Here is a 6,604-nt window from a genome sequence, read left to right as displayed (position 1 = left end):
TGAATTTTTTTCAGAACCACGGCGAAAGTAACAAGACTCATGGAAATTCACGTAGGTTGCAGACAAATACTCTCACTACCACACATGCATTCGGTTAGTAGCAGTATAAATCTGCATAAAGTGCTGGCACACTTTTTTTAACCTTGCACACTACTACAGTAACTGACATTATCGTATCATTGGAAATCGGCACGATGACTTGTCATTGACTCCAAACGACTATATAAACGCAACATCAAAATCTGTGATACTTCTACGGATCTCTGTCTGTCAGTCACAAAAATACCCAAAAATTTTCATGGATGCTGCCTGTTATCTCGTCTTTACAGACGATAACTACCCGTAAACGCTGAAATACCTATTTCATATAACTTTCTCTTATTTTTTACTGAAGTGGACTCATACTGTACATAACATTAGCGCATAGTGCGACGTCCATATAATGACGGTAATGATATGATATTTTAGTGCACCGGCGACACTGTGAATAACATTTTTGTTCTAGCAGGTTTCGGAATTGCAGCCGGATCATGTTGACTTCTTCCCACAATATTTCAGCTGGCAACCGTTCAGCCATCTTCAGGTGAATATTCAGTACGCCGGGAAAACAAGAATAACAATAACATTTTTGTCCACGAGATATCCCTGCATTTAAATAATTTCTGTTTCAGCAATACTAATTCAAATACACTAAAATTTTTTGCACTCCGTTATTTTTTATGTTTTTTTAATGTGATTTTTTTGCTTCTGTATTACATTCATTGTATAGACATCAGATACACAGTGCTTAATTCACCAAGATTAGTGAGACTGTGCCTCTTAGTTACTAAATATTTATTCGCGTACTCGTCTGGACGGCTGCTGTCTTCTTCGTTCCAAGTCATTTCTATTAAACAAGTAACTTAAAAGGCAGATCTAATTTTACAGTTACTCCCCAACGGGTATGATTCGCAATAGACAATGTGATTTCTTCTCATTGAAGCATATCTTCTACACCTGGCGTTCTGAACAACACTGAAATATAGAGCATCGATTCCCAACGTTGTAATACAAAGCTTTTTCTCTCATGCGCGCTCAAAAAATAAATGAGGAAGGTAAAAGTTGTGCTCAAAAGAAATCTTCGTGGCGCGTTTAATGAATCATCTGGTCATTCACCTTTAGTTATAAGAGCAGTTAAGAAACTAAAATATGTATGGCTTCTCCTGCAGACAAATATAGTACGGTATTGAAAATAGGGACTCATGAAAATATTCGTTTTATTAAAAAGATCACACACGTATCAATTTACAGACTGATTATAATATTTCTCATGCCTTTAAACGCAGAGAATAACTACGATGGGCAACACAGACTGCAGCAAAGGCTTTAGGTTAAGTGCAGGCATCATAAGTGGTGTAATGGGCAAGAACTTTGGTAATGGAGCGAAGCATTTGGTGAATCCTTTCATAAACATGCAGCTTCTGCTCGACTGCTCCAAATGCACCACGGCGAACGCCGTTGGTGCCTAGACAATTCGTACTGGGCGTCAACGAAATGAAAATGGAGGTACGGCACCGGGAAGTGGTGGAGCGATCGCACTAGATGGAAGGTCATCACAACGTGAATCGCTTTCAAGGGGATGTCGCCAACATGACCTTATATTTTAGAGAGGAAAAAGGACACTTGAAAGACATAAGACCAAGCGCTCAATCCCGCTGGAAAATTTGGGCCATAATTCTGGTAGTACACAGTTATGAACTTCTGAAAGTTAACTTCCGTGCGCACTGGTTGTTCCGTCACTAGCTCCGTGCCACTGCACCCGCTTAATGCCCGAGCCTGAAGTACTGTACAGTGGAGTGATATACAGAGCCCTCCTATTCGCGGTCTGCTGACAACGAGGAGTAAGAAAGGGAGAGGTGGACGCATCTGCACAATGAGTTTTCAAATCTTGTTTGACAACACATGTTACTCTACGCGAAAATTGTAAGTAATGAGTACGTAATATGCAACCTCACGCACATGTCTACTGACGGAAAAAAATCTCAACACCAAGAAATAATAAACGTAGAATAATGAAATTTGGGGAATACAGTTGTATAGGTAACATATTTAAGTGATTAACAGTGCGAGTGCGAGATCAGCCACTGCAAAAGTGAAATGCTGGTACATTAATAACCGATGTAACCGCTAGAAGGTTGAACGCAAGCATGCAAACGTGCATGCATTGTGTTCTATACGTGCTGGATGCCAGTTAATGGGATGGAGTTCTATGCCTGTTGTCCGCAGCTCGTGGTCGTGCGGTAGCGTTCTCGCTTCCCACGCCCGGGTTCCCGGGTTCGATTCCCGCGGGGTCCGGGATTTTCTCTGCCTCGTGATGACTGGGTGTTGTGTGCTGTCCTTAGGTTAGTTAGGTTTAAGTAGTTCTAAGTCCTAGGGGACTGATGACCATAGATGTTAAATCCCATAGTGCTCAGAGCCATTTGAACCATCTATACCTGTTGCACTTGGTCGGTCAATGGAAGGACGGTTTATGCTGTTTGTGGATGACGCTGGAGTTGTCCGATGAAGTCCAGTATGTGCTCGGTTGGAGAGAGATCTGATGATCGAGCAGGCCAAGGCAACTTGCCGACACTCTATAAAGCACGTTGGGCTACAACAGTGGTATGTATTTTGGAAAACACTCCCTGGAATGCTGTTCCTGAATGGCAGAATAACAGGTAGAATCACTAAACTGAGGTACAAATTTGCAGTCAGGATGCATGGCCCAGCCACGACAGTGCTCCTGCTGTCATACAAAATCGCAGTCCAGACTACAACTCCTCGTGTAAGTCCAGTGTGTCTAGCACGCAGACGGGTTGGTTGTAGGCCCTCAACTGGCCTCCTTGTAACCAACACGCGACCATCACTGGCACCGAGACAGAATCAGCTTTTATCAGGACACACAACACACCTCCAAGATGCCCTCCAATTAGCTCTCGCCTGACACTACTGAAGTGGTTAGGGATCTACATCTACATCTATCTACATCTACATGGATACTCTTCAAATCACATTTAAGTGTCTGGCAGAGGGTTCATCGAACCACCTTCACAATTCTCTATTATTCCAATCTCGTATAACACGCGGGCAGAATGAACACCTATATCTTTCCGCACGAGCTCTGATTTCCCTTATTTTATCTTGGTGATCGTTCCTCCCTACGTACGTCGGTGTCAACAAAATATTTTCACATTCGGAGGAGAAAGTTGGTGATTGGAATTTCGTGAGAAGATTCCGTCGCAACGAAAAACTCCTTTCTTTTAATGATGTCAATCTCAAATCCTGTATCATTTCTGTGACACTCTCTCCCATATTTCGTGACAATACAAAACGTGTTGCCTTTCTTTGAACTTTTTAGATGTACTCTGTCAGTCCTATCTGGTAAGGATCCAACACCACGCCACAGTATTCTAAAAGTGGACGGACAAGCGTAATGTAGGCAGTCTCTTTAGCAGGTCTATTACATTTCCTAAGTGTCCTGCCAATAAAACGCAGTCTGCGGTTACCCTTCCCCACACAATTTTCTGTGTGTTCGTTCCAATTTAAATTGTTCGTAATTGTAATACCTAGGTATTTAGCTGAACTTACGGCTTTTAGATTAGCCTGATTTATCGTGTAACCGAAGTTTAACGCGTTCCTTTTATCAATCATGTGGATGACCTCACACTTTTCGTTATTTAAGGTCAACTGACACTTTTCGCACCATTCCGATATTTCTTCTAAATCGTTTTGCAGTTTGTTTTGATCTTCTGACGACTTTATTAGTCGATAAACGACAGCGTAATCTGCAAACAACCGAAGACGGCTGCTCAGATTGTCTCCTAAATCGTTTATATAGATAAGGAACAGCAAAGGGCTTATAACACTACCTTGGGGAACGCCAGAAACCACTTCTGTTTTACTCCATGACTTTCCGTCAATTACAACGAACTATGACCTCCCTGACAGGAAATCACACATCCAATCACACACTACGAACCGATTGTGTGGTACAGTGTCAAAATCCTTCTGGAAATCAAATCGGTGATTGGACGCTACAGGGCGTCTGGTTCGGAGCTTTTCTTGAAGCAACCGAGTTTTAACAGTTCGTTGTGTCACTGTGGCGCCAACTGGTACTCAAATTGCAGCTGCAGATGCAGTACAATGCGCCAGAGTCCCACGCTGAACACGATGATCTTCGTTCTCGGTAGTGCGACATAGCCGTCTTCTTGCGATCGTACATTATCGTCACAGCCTCTTCAGAGATCATGTACAGTGGCTACATTCCTGCCAAGTATTTCTGCAGTATCACAGCACTAACATCCAGCTTCTCCTAGCCCTAATACACGACCTCGTTCAAATTGAGTGAGGTGCTGATAACGGCGTCTTTGTCGCTTTAAAGACATTCTTGACTAAAGTCAGCTCACTACGTTCAATCTCAAAGGCAAATAACGCTTACGACTGCTACGACGTGTATTTGAAGCAAATCTGGTTTGCATCCTCACAGTGGTGCTACTGGCGCCAGTGTCATGCTACTGGTGCGAAATATGAATAGATATCTCTCAGATGTAGGAACACACCTACCAACTTTCGTTTATATTGCACAACTGTTTGCTGTTGCGACTTTTTTCCGTCAGTGTAGTTACGTTACACACCGCCATTTTACACGCTACAATTACGATTCGTTTTGTGGCAGAGGATTGCAACTTGCGTCAGCGAAGCGAGAAATGTTTCAAATGGCCCTAAGCACTATGGGACTTAACAACTGAGGTCTAAACTTAGAACTATTTAAACGTAACTAACCTAAGGACGTTACACACATCCATGCCCGAGGCAGGATTCTAACCTGCGACTGTAGCAGTAGCGTGGTTCCGGATTGAAGCGCCTAGAACCGCTCGGCCACAGAGGCCGGCGAAGTGGGAAAGACGAGCGAGTAATATGCATGTCCTATAACAACTCGATATTACACTGGCGTCCAAACTTTAAGTAACAAACGGAAATTTCGCAAAGTTTCATTTATTTTGCCTCGAAACATAAACAGATGATAGTAAAGTAGAATGTGCGTGTGTGAATTCCTAGAGTAATAAACTGCTGAGGTCATCTGTCCTTAGACTTACACTTTACTTTAACTAATTTATGCTAAGAACAACACACACACCCACGAACGAGGGAAGACTCGAACCTCAGGGGGGAGGGGCCGAGTAAAGCAGAAGAAACGCAAAGAATATAGAACAGAAACAACTGCAACATGCGTAACGGTAGACAAAAATGTTAACCGTTTTTAACAACTTAACGGATTTGCACACATTTTCCGACAACTGGTTAATGTGCTAGTAATGGGTGCGAACACCTCTAGCACCAATACAGGCCTGACAAAGAGGGGGCATACTGTGAATGATGTCATCAATCTCCTATTGAGGAAATAATGCCCATTCTTCCTGCAGAGCTACTCTCAAGTCTAGGAAAGTGGTTGGTGAATGCAGACGTGATGAAACCCGTCTCCCTACGGCATCCCAGACGTGCTCTATGGGATTCAAATCCGGAGAGTGAGCAGGCCACGTCATGAGTGCAATATCGTCCGTTTCCAAGAAAACATCAACCACTCTTGCTCGGCCCACTGTTGGACTGTCCAGATGGCATGTTGACGGCTCCATTCTAGACTTCCCTTCTGTGAATATGCGTCAGAGGTACACATACAACAGGTCTCCGACAATCAAGGCCACACTGTCGAAGCCTTCTCTACACCGATTGCCTCGGTACGACACGTTCAGTGGATGCCGCGAGGTCAGATGCTAGCTGTGGCGGTACCGTCGTGCCCTTACAGCCAATAATGATCGTCTCTTTCTGATGTCACACGTGCTCGGCTCTGCCCTGGTCTTCGTGATATAGATTCTTTCTCTATAAACTGTCGCCACATCCGAGAAACACCAAAACGATTCACGTTAAGCCATCGGGCCACATGATTTTGCGGCTGACCTGCTTCCATTCTTCCTATGGCCCTCCACTACAGAGAGTCTGGTGGGCTTCTTCTCTGTGCCATACTGCACCGTCTGTGACTGTGTACACAGCGATGGTGGATATGCGTCTGCCCGGCACACACTACCCCGTTGGATAGGTGCCAATGACGTCATCGTTGATGTGATTGTCTGTTGACCGGAATGCCATCTGCCGTGCAGAACACGGCCGTACGGACATCTGTTTGCAGTTTGTATGATTATATCGTGAATTAGACACAGGACGGGGAACTAGCCGTTTGTTGCTTTAGTATTGAACGCCAGTGTATGTTAACAATATTCTCGTATTGGTATTCTGCAACTGCATACAGGGTGTTTACAAATTAGTTATACAAAAGTAAACTTTATTTGTAAAAATGGTAAACAACTTATGGAAAGGTTTGATACAGCACTGAATACAGTGTATCTTCAAGTTTTATTCGTGCCAAATACTGTTCAAATGTGTGTGAAATCTTATGGGACTTAACTGCTAAGGTCATCAGCCCTAAGCTTACACACACCCATGCCCGAGGGAGGACTCGAACTTCCGCCGGGATCAGCCGCACAGTCCATGACTGCAGCGCCCGAGACCGCTCGGCTAATCCAACACGACA

This window comes from Schistocerca gregaria, chromosome X (genome assembly GCF_023897955.1).
Source record: "Schistocerca gregaria isolate iqSchGreg1 chromosome X, iqSchGreg1.2, whole genome shotgun sequence".
NCBI lineage: Eukaryota > Metazoa > Arthropoda > Insecta > Orthoptera > Acrididae > Schistocerca > Schistocerca gregaria.
The sequence above is the reverse complement of the archived record's forward strand: the minus strand, read 5'-3'. Positions refer to the sequence as shown.